The following is a 16,733-nucleotide window of genomic DNA, read 5'->3' on the forward strand; positions in this document are numbered from 1 at the left end:
GGGGGTATTCATAAGGTGAGGAATCCACAGGCACATACTGTATCCACCAGAAAAAGCGTTACCAAAGGTAAGTAACTTGTTCCTCTGTGTCATAGTGGCATGAGGACCTAGGGCCCAAGACACCGCAATGACGACTAGAGGTTCTGACCCGTGTGCTGGCCGCCTGAAGCTCGGAAGTTCTGCGTCGGGGGAGAGTGTAGCCCATATCTAGTGCACTCTACTGCGACAGCTGCCCGCAGTCATGAGCAGTGACCGGTTACCATCTGGGCATGAGGTGAGCCCAGGGTAGACTAATGTGCAGCAGGCGAGAAAGACATCCGTAATGGGAGGTGAAGCATCACTATGAGCACAGAGCTAGAGCCTCGGGTTGACAACTTGCGCGACTTCTGCATTTGCAACAGCCACAGTGGGTGAGAAAATTGCACTCACGTCTCTGGCCCAAGCACTCACGAAAGCAGCCCCTGCAACTCATCAAGACAAGTCGACAGCGGTTCAGTGGCCTGGGAGAGACACGCTGACTGCTTGCACTAAAGGTAGTCTTCCCCTCAGGAGGTGAGCGTGGCACAGCCTGCCAAAAGCTGCGGGGCCTGTGAGAGGTGCCTGCAGGGTAAGAGAAGCAGTGACAGCTCCACCTAGAGTCCTCTTGAGGCACCGAGACCGGCAGAGGCAGTGTAAGGAAATAAATGAAGCGACCTCTACGAATTGTAACCGCAGAAATAAACAAAAGATAAATGCACACATGCCCACGCTAGCACAGCACAGAGCCCCGCATGGGAGAGGGACAGCAACGCCTATTTGGGCAGATCGGTGCTGCAGCCCCAACAGCTCCAGAACAACTGCAGAAGATCAGCGCCGAAGCCTTGTGCACTGCAGTGTCACCTAGTGTCCATGTGGAGTTACCACACCAGTGAACAGTGTTCATGGAAACAACCCGCAGCACAGGGAAGACTACTGCGGCCTACAGTTAATATGGAAGTATACCTGTTTGATGTGAAGGTGGCAGCCCCTACTGCAGTGTTCCCCCCGCCTGCAGTCTCAGCCCCTGCCTGTGTCCAAACAAATTGGAGGTACCCCTGTAATCTGTGGCAGGGAGGGGGGTATAGCAATAGGACAAAGTTGGAATCCCTGGCTTTGTGTGATCACTATCACCAATAACCAAGAGTTTTCTTAGTGGGCCAGGTCTAGTTTCAGGCAAACAATAGTATATGTTTTTCGCATATTGGACTAATTATTTCACTTTAGGCAAGATCTAAAAATAAACAGTTGAACCCATAAATTTTTCTACACAGACGAAAATATCAATCAAACAATTTTTTAAGTGATAAAAAAAGATCTTAAATTTTATTATTACACTCCCAAATTGGGTTACAATCTAAAAGGTTATACCACACATATAAAAACCATAATGAAATTCATAAGTCAAAGTTAAAACAGTAGTCGACGCAGCGTTTCGGTGCTTTTTTTCTTTGTGACACCTTCTTCAGGACTTTTAAAAACAATTGACTCCAATAGCTCTACAAATAAAATAAAGATATTTCAGTTTCATTTCTGTGCACAAAAATCAACCTACTTGCCTAGTCTCAAATGTCAGTTCATTATGTAGATATAATCTACGTGGCCACATTCATCAGAATTAGAACTATTACTTTATCTTCAAGAACACCAAATTACAAATATCTTGTGAATGCCCTGTGTAAAATTGTGCTTATATAAAGACTCAATAACAGAGTATTCCATTACGCTTCATGGTACATATATAAGGACCCAATGTATGGCTTATTCACTCTACCTGTTTTATGTAAGCGATTGGTTGCAAAAAGAATTGCTTTCCACGAAGTTTCAGCATATATTGTTAGTAGCCCAGGCACCTCAGGTTTCCTTGAGCTCTGTAATTAGTCAATATAGAACCAAGGTTCAGTAATGGTATTCTGAGTATAATTTCTAGTGCTACTAATGACCGGATCTACATTAGTATCCTGTTACCTTTCTTTTGGAACAATGTGCTCTTCTGGTTACACGGAGGAGCCACCGTAGAATGATGATAAAAAGGAGCTTTTTTTGATTTATGAGCCTGGAATATGCAAAGAATATTTGTTAAGTAAAATAACCAGTCTAAGTGGTTGTTATTCTACTCAGTGCATGATGCAATATACTAACCTTTTTTGTAGGTAAAGGTTACTTCATTGGCAGAGCTTAACTTCTGCTCGTTTGGTCTATAAAGGTTTCTTCACGTTTTGTTATGGAAGCCACTCTGTACCGGAGATAAAAGGACCATATCTGGTTTTAATTTTCTAACTTTTTAAGCATGAGGATATAAACATACTCATTTGTTTTGTTAACATTGCACGGGTGCGCAGATTATTGTTCAATAAATAAAACCACTATCCCGAATTATCATTGTTAATGCGTGTGCCCCTTCTTTCTATTGAGTCCAATTATATAGACTTGCTTGTTCCCTTTCACGCAGGCTGTTAGAGTTTAAAGGCTAAGGGTTTAAGTGCTCGATCCCTGCCTCGTGCTCAATCCCTAAGGTTGGGGTCTTTTAGTTGTAATTCCCTATCGCTGGGTTTGTTCTTACCTTTAGGTCGGGTTTCGGCCTCCCTGCTCCTCCGTGTTCGCGTCTTCTTTGGGATTCGAAGAGTCCCGTTTGGACGCTCTACCGGTACTTTTAAAGGTCTATGGTCACTTTTAACCCGGAAGTGATTTTCTTATTAATGATATCGAGTCTTGTAAACTCATGAAAAATAAATATATAAGTTTTATTAATTGTTAACATTGTTGAATGTTGAAACAACATCATTTTTTATATATAACGATGCTTGACACTAAAACGAGCACGAAGAAAACCGGAAGTTAATATCACTCGGTATTCTCATAAGTATACAATCATTTTTCGCGCCCCCCAATTATTTAGATTTATTATACATGGACCGTAACGTTTGATCTTCGCTTTCTAATTTAACCAAGTTCTATATTTATCATCTATGGTATTAATGAATACATTTTACGTGTCGGCCATCTTGGAATGGGCTAATGTTACCGAGTCGATCTCGAAGTGTCGGTTTGAATTTAGTTTCTAAATAACATTCCATGTATTCTCTGAATTACACTCATGTTTCTATTGGTGCCTCTCTACTCACTTGCAAAACATACACATGCTCGAGTAAATAAACACATTTTTAACAAAGTAATTCGCCATATATTGACATTTACAGATCTTGATACTTTTACAATGTCTGTTACTGGTACACGTCATCAATTCTCGAGTATCAGGAAAGAAATACATTTACATATAGTCACAATACCGTGTTTCATCATTATTCAGTGTATACACATTATATTATCACGTGCTTCATTTCAGCTTCATATTTGTACTGTGTATCATCTTAATTTTCCTAACCCCAGATCTTTATTAGTTTATGCACATGTGAAGATAGAGCCTCTATCTAGGTGTTTTTATGTTCTAACTCCCTGTTATATTGCGACATCGTATTCTTCAATATTTAACCCATGACATACAGATTTCTACAATCATGGGTTCTGTGCCATGAGGAGAAAACCCCTCGCAGTCTACTTGTTGAAGACTGACCCTGTATTTGTCATGGGGAAGAGTGGAAATCAAACAGAATCTGACATCAATACAGAAGTTCTAAATGATCAGAGGATTAATCTTTAATTTATAGAATTAATCTCTCCCATTCCTCCCTATTGTTTAAACCGGTGCGGAAAGAGTTGAATAGGGACATGTAGAACTGTTCTCTTTTCTTTCTTTTGTTATCTACATTCCCGCCTCGGGTATTGTGTGTGATGGCCTCTAATACACACCATTTTAAATCTTCTATTTTATGTTTGTGTGTTAGCCAATGTTCTACCAGGGGGGCCGATTTCTTTTGGGTTCTGATGGCAGATTTATGTTCAGTAATTCTGGTTCTTACTTCTCTCGCAGTTTCACCTACATATGCTTTATTACATGGGCATAGGATCATATAAATAAGATTTTTAGTTCTACAGTTCACAAAGTTATTAATTTTATGTTCTACTCCATTGTACCGGACAATTTTGTCTTTCATTAACGATTCACAGTTTGAACACATGTTGCAGGCAAAGTTCCCAACGGGGAACGGAGTATTATTAATGGTATTTTGATTGTTCCGGGTCTGTTCTTTGAACGTGTGGACCAAGCTGTTTCTGATTGTTTTATTTCTCCTGAAGCTAAACATAGGTTTAGGGATCTTTTCACCTGGTCTATCATTCAGTAACATCCAGTTCCTATTTATAATGTTTTTAATTTTATTGCTGGCTGTACTATAATTGGTTACGAAAATGAGTTTATCTCGAGTCTTGTCTTTGGTGTTTTTGTCATCACATTTCTCAAACAGTGAATCTCTATTAAAGTATTTTGCGCGTTTGTATGCTCGTTTGATAAGGCTCTTTGGATAGCCTCTCTGTCTAAGTTTGTCTGATAGGACATCCGCATGTTTATTAAAATCTCGCATACTTGTGCAGTTTCTTCTGATGCGCAAATACTGCCCAAAGGGTATATTATCCTTTTGGCTGCTAGGGTGGTTACTTTTATAGTGTAATAGTGTGTTTCGATCGGTCGGTTTTGTATAGAGATCAACTTCTAAGGTACCACCATTTGATCTTATATTGATGTCCAAGAATTCTATTACCTCTTTGTTATAATTAGATGTAAACCTCAGGTTTTTGTCTCCTAGGTTTAACCATGTAATGAAATCGTTGAGCAACTCTATTGTGCCAGACCAGATAAAAAAAATATCATCGATAAATCTCGACCAGTGTGCAATATTTTCGCTAAACGGAGCCAATTCATTAAAAATATGCTTATCTTCGAATGCCGCTACATAAAGGCAAGCTAGACTCGGGGCACAGGTGGCCCCCATGCTGGTGCCTTTGGTTTGTTTATAAAAATCATTTTTGAATAAAAAAATATTATTTTTTAAAATAATTTTAGCACAGTCTACAATAAATGTAGCATGATGATTTAAATCTGCCGAATCTGTTTTTAAGAGGCCCTCTAACATCTCGATGGTGTCGTCTTGCGGGATATGTGTATAGAGGGCCTCTATATCTAGAGTCACCAGCCATTGTGTGGTCCTATCGTATGCTAAGCCTTCAATTTTCTGAATCATACAGGTTGTATCTTTTATGTAAGCTTTCTGCCTAGTTACGATAGGTTGCAAAAATCTATCAATATATTTGCTCAAAGGTTCAGTCACAGAATTGATTGATGACACTATGGGCCTCATGGGTGGGTTGATCATACTCTTGTGAACTTTTGGAAGCCCATATAGGGCAGGAATTATTGGTGCTTCGTTCTTTAAAAATTTATATTCATCTGTGCAGATGATCTCATCTTCTCTGGCGTAATCAAGGAGAGTATTAACCTTCTTCACCAGGGTGTTCCATTCAGATCTACTGGAGGAACAATAGTGTTCTTTATTGTTAAGTAGAGCCCTCATTTTATTGTCATAATCGTCAGAATTCATAAGGACAATACTCCCTCCTTTGTCTCCTGGTTTGACTGTTAGGAGATCATTATTTTCAAGGTTTTTTAAGGCCGTTCTTTCAAGTGGACTTAGATTATTTATACCCCTTAAGGGGTGGGTTAAAAGTTCTGCAATATTGCTTTCAACTACTTTTTCAAAAAGGTCTACCTGTTTATTGACCATCCCGATATTGGGAGTCCAAGTGGATTTTGCTTTAAGCCCAGACTTGTTCAATACATTCTCCTTTGGAGGTTTATCTCTAAAAAAATCTTGTAATCTGATTTTCCTAAAAAACCCCTGTAGGTCTCTTTCTAGGTTGTATTTATTGATTTTACTACTGATTGCGAAACCTAAGCCCTTCTCTAAGACTTCTTTCTCTGTTTCTGTCAGGACAGTGTCAGAGAGATTAATAATAGCCGCCTTGTGGTTTAGTCCCATTTCGGTTGGCTTCTGGTATAGTACCTCTTCTGTTGTTGAGGTTGAGGGAAGGACTTCCCTCTCCCCCTGCCTCTCGATTGGTTTTGCTGATTTTGGTGGTTCCCTCGACCACGTTGGCCTAAAAAAGATAGTGATTCTCTACTCGGTGTTGATGTGGATTCACCTCCTTTTGTTCTGTCTGTTGTTTTGTCTTGTTCAGAATCTGTACTCATGTACGAAGAATCTGACCAAGTTACGCGTTTTTTTGGGTATGTGCGCCAAGCTTGTTGCCCCTGCTTTCTATATGGGTAGTTTTCTCTTGGTCGGTCAAAGAAATCTTTCTGGGTGTAAGGATAAACAGTTTCAGTGTTATAATTAGTAACATCTTTGTTGAATTTGGTCATTTTCTTACTGAATAGATAATCCTTATAACCTGAGACATCATTTTGAATTTCTTCTAATTTTTTCTTGGCGTCTTCTAATACTGTAGTGTCTAGTTTGGCTTCTAAATCTGCTATTTCTTGTCTCTCAATGATTAAGATGGAGTTCGCTGTTTCGATTATTAGCAACATCCAATCCCTGCTACATCTATTGGCAATCAGGGTCCAATTTTCTATAAAACCTGGGTGTCGAATAAATACACCGGGTTCATTCCTCACTTGGAGCCCACTAGGAATTATACCCTTTCTTAGGTAATCAATCAGAAAGTCAGCGTGTAACTCTGTGCGTATCAGTTTCTTCTTGTTATTCCATAATTCCCTCCATTGTTCCTCATCATTATTGGTACTTGAGGTTGCAGTGTAATTTTTAGATGTGCCATTCACAATCTTATTAAACTCTTCTTCTGAGAACCCTTTGGTTTTTAAGGCATCCATATTTGAGAATTAATTGGATGCACTCAATGGGCTAATACCCAAGACGTATAGGTCTGTAATCAGAACGAAGCCTCCCAGCTAACAAGCTGTACAGTAAATGTGTCCAAACAAATTGGAGGTACCCCTGTAATCTGTGGCAGGGAGGGGGGTATAGCAATAGGACAAAGTTGGAATCCCTGGCTTTGTGTGATCACTATCACCAATAACCGAGAGTTTTCTTAGTGGGCCAGGTCTAGTTTCAGACAAACAATAGTATATGTTTTTCGCATATTGGACTAATTATTTCACTTTAGGCAAGATCTAAAAATAAACAGTTGAACCCATAAATTTTTCTACACAGACGAAAATATCAATCAAACAATTTTTTAAGTGATAAAAAAAGATCTTAAATTTTATTATTACACTCCAAAATTGGGTTACAATCTAAAAGGTTATACCACACATATAAAAACCATAATGAAATTCATAAGTCAAAGTTAAAACAGTAGTCGACGCAGCGTTTCGGTGCTCTTTTTCTTTGTGACACCTTCTTCAGGACTTTTAAAAACAATTGACTCCAATAGCTCTACAAATAAAATAAAGATATTTCAGTTTCATTTCTGTGCACAAAAATCAACCTACTTGCCTAGTCTCAAATGTCAGTTCATTATGTAGATATAATCTACTTGGCCACATTCATCAGAATTAGAACTATTACTTTATCTTCAAGAACACCAAATTACAAATATCTTGTGAATGCCCTGTGTAAAATTGTGCTTATATAAAGACTCAATAACAGAGTATTCCATTACGCTTCATGGTACATATATAAGGACCCAATGTATGGCTTATTCACTCTACCTGTTTTATGTAAGCGATTGGTTGCAAAAAGAATTGCTTTCCACGAAGTTTCAGCATATATTGTTAGTAGCCCAGGCACCTCAGGTTTCCTTGAGCTCTGTAATTAGTCAATATAGAACCAAGGTTCAGTAATGGTATTCTGAGTATAATTTCTAGTGCTACTAATGACCGGATCTACATTAGTATCCTGTTACCTTTCTTTTGGAACAATGTGCTCTTCTGGTTACACGGAGGAGCCACCGTAGAATGATGATAAAAAGGAGCTTTTTTTGATTTATGAGCCTGGAATATGCAAAGAATATTTGTTAAGTAAAATAACCAGTCTAAGTGGTTGTTATTCTACTCAGTGCATGATGCAATATACTAACCTTTTTTGTAGGTAAAGGTTACTTCATTGGCAGAGCTTAACTTCTGCTCGTTTGGTCTATAAAGGTTTCTTCACGTTTTGTTATGGAAGCCACTCTGTACCGGAGATAAAAGGACCATATCTGGTTTTAATTTTCTAACTTTTTAAGCATGAGGATATAAACATACTCATTTGTTTTGTTAACATTGCACGGGTGCGCAGATTATTGTTCAATAAATAAAACCACTATCCCGAATTATCATTGTTAATGCGTGTGCCCCTTCTTTCTATTGAGTCCGATTATATAGACTTGCACACAATGGCTGGTGACTCTAGATATAGAGGCCCTCTATACAAATATCCCGCAAGACGACACCATCGAGATGTTAGAGGGCCTCTTAAAAACAGATTCGGCAGATTTAAATCATCATGCTACATTTATTGTAGACTGTGCTAAAATTATTTTAAAAAATAATATTTTTTTATTCAAAAATGATTTTTATAAACAAACCAAAGGCACCAGCATGGGGGCCACCTGTGCCCGAGTCTAGCTTGCCTTTATGTAGCGGCATTCGAAGATAAGCATATTTTTAATGAATTGGCTCCGTTTAGCGAAAATATTGCACACTGGTCGAGATTTATCGATGATATTTTTTTTATCTGGTCTGGCACAATAGAGTTGCTCAACGATTTCATTACATGGTTAAACCTAGGAGACAAAAACCTGAGGTTTACATCTAATTATAACAAAGAGGTAATAGAATTCTTGGACATCAATATAAGATCAAATGGTGGTACCTTAGAAGTTGATCTCTATACAAAACCGACCGATCGAAACACACTATTACACTATAAAAGTAACCACCCTAGCAGCCAAAAGGATAATATACCCTTTGGGCAGTATTTGCGCATCAGAAGAAACTGCACAAGTATGCGAGATTTTAATAAACATGCGGATGTCCTATCAGACAAACTTAGACAGAGAGGCTATCCAAAGAGCCTTATCAAACGAGCATACAAACGTGCAAAATACTTTAATAGAGATTCACTGTTTGAGAAATGTGATGACAAAAACACCAAAGACAAGACTCGAGATAAACTCATTTTCGTAACCAATTATAGTACAGCCAGCAATAAAATTAAAAACATTATAAATAGGAACTGGATGTTACTGAATGATAGACCAGGTGAAAAGATCCCTAAACCTATGTTTAGCTTCAGGAGAAATAAAACAATCAGAAACAGCTTGGTCCACACGTTCAAAGAACAGACCCGGAACAATCAAAATACCATTAATAATACTCCGTTCCCCGTTGGGAACTTTGCCTGCAACATGTGTTCAAACTGTGAATCGTTAATGAAAGACAAAATTGTCCGGTACAATGGAGTAGAACATAAAATTAATAACTTTGTGAACTGTAGAACTAAAAATCTTATTTATATGATCCTATGCCCATGTAATAAAGCATATGTAGGTGAAACTGCGAGAGAAGTAAGAACCAGAATTACTGAACATAAATCTGCCATCAGAACCCAAAAGAAATCGGCCCCCCTGGTAGAACATTGGCTAACACACAAACATAAAATAGAAGATTTAAAATGGTGTGTATTAGAGGCCATCACACACAATACCCGAGGCGGGAATGTAGATAACAAAAGAAAGAAAAGAGAACAGTTCTACATGTCCCTATTCAACTCTTTCCGCACCGGTTTAAACAATAGGGAGGAATGGGAGAGATTAATTCTATAAATTAAAGATTAATCCTCTGATCATTTAGAACTTCTGTATTGATGTCAGATTCTGTTTGATTTCCACTCTTCCCCATGACAAATACAGGGTCAGTCTTCAACAAGTAGACTGCGAGGGGTTTTCTCCTCATGGCACAGAACCCATGATTGTAGAAATCTGTATGTCATGGGTTAAATATTGAAGAATACGATGTCGCAATATAACAGGGAGTTAGAACATAAAAACACCTAGATAGAGGCTCTATCTTCACATGTGCATAAACTAATAAAGATCTGGGGTTAGGAAAATTAAGATGATACACAGTACAAATATGAAGCTGAAATGAAGCACGTGATAATATAATGTGTATACACTGAATAATGATGAAACACGGTATTGTGACTATATGTAAATGTATTTCTTTCCTGATACTCGAGAATTGATGACGTGTACCAGTAACAGACATTGTAAAAGTATCAAGATCTGTAAATGTCAATATATGGCGAATTACTTTGTTAAAAATGTGTTTATTTACTCGAGCATGTGTATGTTTTGCAAGTGAGTAGAGAGGCACCAATAGAAACATGAGTGTAATTCAGAGAATACATGGAATGTTATTTAGAAACTAAATTCAAACCGACACTTCGAGATCGACTCGGTAACATTAGCCCATTCCAAGATGGCCGACACGTAAAATGTATTCATTAATACCATAGATGATAAATATAGAACTTGGTTAAATTAGAAAGCGAAGATCAAACGTTACGGTCCATGTATAATAAATCTAAATAATTGGGGGGCGCGAAAAATGATTGTATACTTATGAGAATACCGAGTGATATTAACTTCCGGTTTTCTTCGTGCTCGTTTTAGTGTCAAGCATCGTTATATATAAAAAATGATGTTGTTTCAACATTCAACAATGTTAACAATTAATAAAACTTATATATTTATTTTTCATGAGTTTACAAGACTCGATATCATTAATAAGAAAATCACTTCCGGGTTAAAAGTGACCATAGACCTTTAAAAGTACCGGTAGAGCGTCCAAACGGGACTCTTCGAATCCCAAAGAAGACGCGAACACGGAGGAGCAGGGAGGCCGAAACCCGACCTAAAGGTAAGAACAAACCCAGCGATAGGGAATTACAACTAAAAGACCCCAACCTTAGGGATTGAGCACGAGGCAGGGATCGAGCACTTAAACCCTTAGCCTTTAAACTCTAACAGCCTGCGTGAAAGGGAACAAGCAAGTCTATATAATCGGACTCAATAGAAAGAAGGGGCACACGCATTAACAATGATAATTCGGGATAGTGGTTTTATTTATTGAACAATAATCTGCGCACCCGTGCAATGTTAACAAAACAAATGAGTATGTTTATATCCTCATGCTTAAAAAGTTAGAAAATTAAAACCAGATATGGTCCTTTTATCTCCGGTACAGAGTGGCTTCCATAACAAAACGTGAAGAAACCTTTATAGACCAAACGAGCAGAAGTTAAGCTCTGCCAATGAAGTAACCTTTACCTACAAAAAAGGTTAGTATATTGCATCATGCACTGAGTAGAATAACAACCACTTAGACTGGTTATTTTACTTAACAAATATTCTTTGCATATTCCAGGCTCATAAATCAAAAAAAGCTCCTTTTTATCATCATTCTACGGTGGCTCCTCCGTGTAACCAGAAGAGCACATTGTTCCAAAAGAAAGGTAACAGGATACTAATGTAGATCCGGTCATTAGTAGCACTAGAAATTATACTCAGAATACCATTACTGAACCTTGGTTCTATATTGACTAATTACAGAGCTCAAGGAAACCTGAGGTGCCTGGGCTACTAACAATATATGCTGAAACTTCGTGGAAAGCAATTCTTTTTGCAACCAATCGCTTACATAAAACAGGTAGAGTGAATAAGCCATACATTGGGTCCTTATATATGTACCATGAAGCGTAATGGAATACTCTGTTATTGAGTCTTTATATAAGCACAATTTTACACAGGGCATTCACAAGATATTTGTAATTTGGTGTTCTTGAAGATAAAGTAATAGTTCTAATTCTGATGAATGTGGCCAAGTAGATTATATCTACATAATGAACTGACATTTGAGACTAGGCAAGTAGGTTGATTTTTGTGCACAGAAATGAAACTGAAATATCTTTATTTTATTTGTAGAGCTATTGGAGTCAATTGTTTTTAAAAGTCCTGAAGAAGGTGTCACAAAGAAAAAAAGCACCGAAACGCTGCGTCGACTACTGTTTTAACTTTGACTTATGAATTTCATTATGGTTTTTATATGTGTGGTATAACCTTTTAGATTGTAACCCAATTTGGGAGTGTAATAATAAAATTTAAGATCTTTTTTTATCACTTAAAAAATTGTTTGATTGATATTTTCGTCTGTGTAGAAAAATTTATGGGTTCAACTGTTTATTTTTAGATCTTGCCTAAAGTGAAATAATTAGTCCAATATGCGAAAAACATATACTATTGTTTGTCTGAAACTAGACCTGGCCCACTAAGAAAACTCTCGGTTATTGGTGATAGTGATCACACAAAGCCAGGGATTCCAACTTTGTCCTATTGCTCAGCCCCTGCCTGGCCTGTGGGTGCAATAGGAGTGCCGCTGCAGGGCTAAAAGGATGATGCTACCAAAAGACTGTAGCGCATGGGAGGAGTAGCGCGGCCCCGCAGTGTCAGCAAAGCTACCTTGGACTGAGAGGAAGGGTGGCTGAGGAACCACCTAACAGCTGCCCTTTAAGATGCACAATTAAGTGCCCTGCGGGGTGCACCTGGGGTAAGAGAAGGAATCTCACTCAGCAGCCCGCCTGGGCGAAAGCTGTGGCCTGCTTTCAAAGAATGGAAAGTAGCTGCAGCGCTACTTAGTTGCAGTTACCCCACACGTCATGGCATTTCAGTGAAGCATAGCAAGTCTAAGGAAACTACCCCCACAATAGGCAAGCCTAGAGGAAAAGTGTGAAGTGCTTGAGAGGCTCTGCCGCACCGGACAAAACTAAGGAAATTATGGCCTGCAGTGCCCTAGTATGAACTGCCCTGCTCTAGGTTAAGGGGAGAGACTGTTAATCCCCGCACAGAGCTCCAAGGAGCCCAAAGCTGCCCCAGCCAAGGTAGCGACACTAAAAGGCAGCTGAACTCAAAGCAGCGAAGCATAAGGACAGGCATTGCCTAAGAAGAAAAGGAGTAGGGCAGAACAAGCTACTGAATGACAGGCTCCCAGAGAAGGCTCAAGATGCATTGGCCTGAGAAAAGAGGCCATCTGCAGAAAAAGACTGTTTGACAGCCCCTGAAAGTAGAGAGCCCTCAGAGAAAATGGAAAGGGGAAGGAACATGGTCACACCAGTCACCCACCCCAGCACCGAATGGCCACTGTTGACCCGTCATTGAGCATGTCACACGGAATGACCGACCCTGCCCAGCACGTCCGCACTTAGGCTGGACCAGGTGCTGCGATGGCGTAGCCTCAAGGTGCAAGCACTAAGCCCTCAAGCGAAGAAGGGAGGAAGGAAGAGACATGACCCTCCATCCATGGAGCAGAGCACCAAGCAGATCCCTGAGAGAGGGACAGGAGCTGTGACAGGTTCATGAGGAAGTGCAAGAGTCAAGTCCTATTATCTGGACCGGACCTGTGAAAGGCCATGGAGCAGATCCCTGAGATAGAGACAAGACCTGTGAGAGGTCCATGAGTAAGTGAAAGAGCAAAGTCTTATTGTCATGTCCGGAACTGTGAGAGACTGCAATGGAAGAAGTAAATCAGGACGTGACCTAGGAGGTCTCTGTGAAGAGAGCACCACAGCTTGGTCAGAAGAGCTGAGGTGAAGAGAGTGGCAAGAGGTCACATTACCACGTCACAAAGAAAAGAAAAGAGGAGGAGAAGAGAGTGTCATGATGCCACGTCACAAGAAACAATGATGAGCAGAAGAGTGTCATAATGCCACAGAACCACATTGGAAAGAAAATGAAAGAAGAGAGAAAAGTGTGTGATTAGACCCATCACACAGATTACTTACAGTCATCAGTGAGTGTCATTGTTGTCAAGTGCATCACTAGAACCACGTAAGGAGCACTGTACATCTAGAGTGGAGCCCGATGCCTGCGAAACACCCTGAGAGTAACAAGGCATCCCTGGCTCTGTTAGAGACTGGCCACTTTGAAACCATCTGTTCGACTCTGTGTACCTGAGACCTCCTGAAGAGAGAAAACTCGGCCATTGTACCATCCACCCATGGGGTTGCTTGAGTGACTTGGACGTGGCCCTGTTGGGAGTTCTGCTCGACCCCTTGCCGTAGCCTAAGTGAGCCCCACACAGCCCATGCAGTCCTATGGCAATGCAGGGGCAAGGTCCTTGAGGCAATTCGGGTGTGAGGGAATCCCGGCAAGAGAGATGCGTCTGCAGCCGCTCCACAACAGGCCACGGGAGGCACTGAGGTCACAGAGGGATATTGGTAGTCCAAAGACTAACTGGAAGATTCCTAGTGTATCCGAGTCCTGATAGCAAGAGCACACAGACCCTGAGACAACAACCCTTTGTGGCTAAACGAGTGACTTGTATGTGGTCCTGTTAGCAGTAAATGTAAATGTAGGTATACTTATATAGCGCAACCTGTCACCACAAAGGGCATCCTGGCGCTTGCCTAGGGAACCCGTCCTGGTATTCCCCTGTGAGAAGCCCCGACAGGGTGTCCACAGGGTGAAAGTCAGGCATCCCGCCGCGAGGGGCCGTTGTGGAGATTAAGCAAGCTATTGCCCAGAGTCGCAGAGTGTGAACCCGTGAGTCGAGGAGGCACCGGGACGAGAATTATCGAGTCCGTGGAATTTTTAGCCCAAGACCCGCCGGGGCGGGGAATTGAACCCTGGTCCAGGACCGATCTCAGATTCCAGGTCTGCCGCCTCTAACCCCTGAGCCACACTTCTCCTCCTCAACGACCCCTTTGCATGGCCTATGAGAGGCCCCAAACAGCCCACACAGTCCCGTGGCAGCTCAGTGAAAAGGACTTCAAGGAAATTCCCATTTGAGAGAGTCCTGGCATGATAGAGAATTCTGAAGCTGCCCCATCAATGAGTACCGGGCAGCATCAAGGCCTTCGAGGAAGACTCCCATCCATCGCAATGTCGTCCTCTGTCTTTGAGGGCTTGCCATCCATGGATCTAGGGCACCTTCAAAGAGTTCTCTGCAGTGGACTCCTCCTCTACCACTCCTGATGCATTGCTCAGTTTGAACTGTTTTGAATCCATTCAAAAACATGAGCGCAGGCGGAATCAAACAACGTTGCACAGAGGGACTGTGACCCCACAGACAGAGGAGTGAGAGAAGCTTAGACTTCATCCACATCGCACTCCTGCCCATCTGGCATCTGGCAGCGGTGTAACGAAACTTGAGGAACCTCCTCTGCAAAGTGCATGGAGGGGGGCCCCCACGCTCAGGACGCAGTCAGAAGCTCTCAGCTGCCACCCTTGCACAGTGCCTGAGGGGACTGTAAAGTGCTTACATTTAATTACATGTAACTTTTCTATGTCTATTGTGAAGCATCATATGTATTCCACGGCGCGCACCTCTTGAAGAGTGTTTCTCTTCAAAGGTGCATCGCTCGTGGTAAATGTTTCCTTGTGAGCTCCAACTGCTGAATATGATATTCAGCAGTTGGACTTCTGATGAAGCAGACGTGCTCCAGTATTTATGCTGCCATCTTACTAAGAATAAATTAACCTATTGAATTTCAACCTACGCTTCAACTTCTTCATTTCTTGGAACTTAATGAAAGTATATACTTCACATCTTGGCGACGAGGGAAAATGCAGCTTTTTACCAATTTTGTACGATCTGCAACAACGAAAACTGGAATCTCACCGCTTCTGAAGATCCAGCGGAGTAATACTCACGAAACTCCGGAGAAAATAAACTAATGGACAAATCAGAGGTGAATTTCTTACGTTTTCAAGCGTTTGGGAAAATTATTGGCTTGATTCACTGTCACTCATGACGCGCAGAGCAACGTCACATTGATAGGCTCGAACGCTGGAAGAGAACGTGCCGCGTCATCACGTATTGAAACGTGATCACGTCTAGGCGGCCATTTTAATGTCCATAAACAAGCTGTTTCCATAGCAACAGCTCTACGATCGAGATCGGATCAGAAGACAGCTGTTTTCTTCAACGAAACACATGTCCGTGTGTAAGTTTCTATTAAATTAACGGAGAGCGAAGTTAATTTACATAATAAGCTCCAATTTGAAAGAAATTATTCATTTTTTTTTTTAAAAAGAAGAAGTTTCTTAACATTTCATTAATTCTTATAAAATGATTTAACAGAAAAGAACAAGAAGGAGAACTTAACGAACAGAAACAAAGACTAGAGGTACAGTTATCACTTATCCTTATATTTATTTAACAGTAAAAAAAAAATCAATTTTATTGAATTTATTTTGGATAACATGGCAACGAGTCAGCAAATTATCAATTTAAATCACTTTCTTCCCACACCTGGTAAACCTAAGGAAGCATGGAAGTTGTGGTTTAAATTTTTTGAAAGTTACTTAATTGCAATAGGTGCAGATGAATACTCAACTAAAAGGAAATTAGCCATCTTATATAGTCACTTGGGAAGTGCAGGACGAGAAACATTTGATAATCTTCCGCCTTCTTTACCTCCTCCTGGAAATGGAGATGGATGGAATGAGTACACTGATGCAATTTTGAGACTTAATAAAAAGTTCCTAGAGCAACCCAGTGTCATGTTAGAGCGTTTCAAAATTATGAGAAGAAAACAGGAACAACATGAATCTGTGGAAGAATTCATATCTGCTCTCAGTAATTTAGCTGCAGACTGCAATTTTGGTTCATATCTAGATACTGTACTCAGAGATCAGTTTGTTTATAAATGCGATCATAAGAAGATTCAAAAGAGGATCTTGAGTTGCCGTGACCCTTCCCTGTCTGACATGGCAAAAAGTGTGGAAAGGTCTATTGTCTCATCGAGATGCATTTCTGA

At 40.3% G+C, this 16,733-nt stretch overlaps 1 protein-coding gene and 2 long non-coding RNA genes across 3 annotated transcripts in view; 1 reads left to right on the forward strand and 2 right to left on the reverse strand.

Moving 5' to 3' along the window:
- Positions 1-1,339: 1,339 nt before the first annotated feature.
- Positions 1,340-2,261, reverse strand: LOC144834306 (uncharacterized). The gene is made up of 4 exons (XR_013610970.1): positions 2,158-2,261; positions 1,984-2,071; positions 1,790-1,886; positions 1,340-1,514 (listed from the first exon to the last, which is right to left on the reverse strand). It is a non-coding gene; the product is annotated as an uncharacterized LOC144834306 (long non-coding RNA).
- A 5,381-nt stretch (positions 2,262-7,642) lies between these two features.
- The window catches only part of LOC144765201 (uncharacterized), a 40,564-nt gene continuing 31,473 nt past the window's right edge, over positions 7,643-16,733 (reverse strand). Inside the window, exons 19-21 of the mRNA XM_078650317.1 lie at positions 8,011-8,104; positions 7,837-7,924; positions 7,643-7,739 (exon numbers count right to left, since the gene is read on the reverse strand). The gene's annotated coding sequence lies outside the window, so the exon portion shown is untranslated. The remainder of the gene's footprint in view (positions 7,740-7,836; positions 7,925-8,010; positions 8,105-16,733) is intronic.
- Positions 11,155-12,071, forward strand: LOC144774317 (uncharacterized). The gene is made up of 4 exons (XR_013600188.1): positions 11,155-11,258; positions 11,345-11,432; positions 11,530-11,626; positions 11,902-12,071. It is a non-coding gene; the product is annotated as an uncharacterized LOC144774317 (long non-coding RNA).

This window comes from Lissotriton helveticus, chromosome 1_1 (genome assembly GCF_964261635.1).
Source record: "Lissotriton helveticus chromosome 1_1, aLisHel1.1, whole genome shotgun sequence".
NCBI lineage: Eukaryota > Metazoa > Chordata > Amphibia > Caudata > Salamandridae > Lissotriton > Lissotriton helveticus.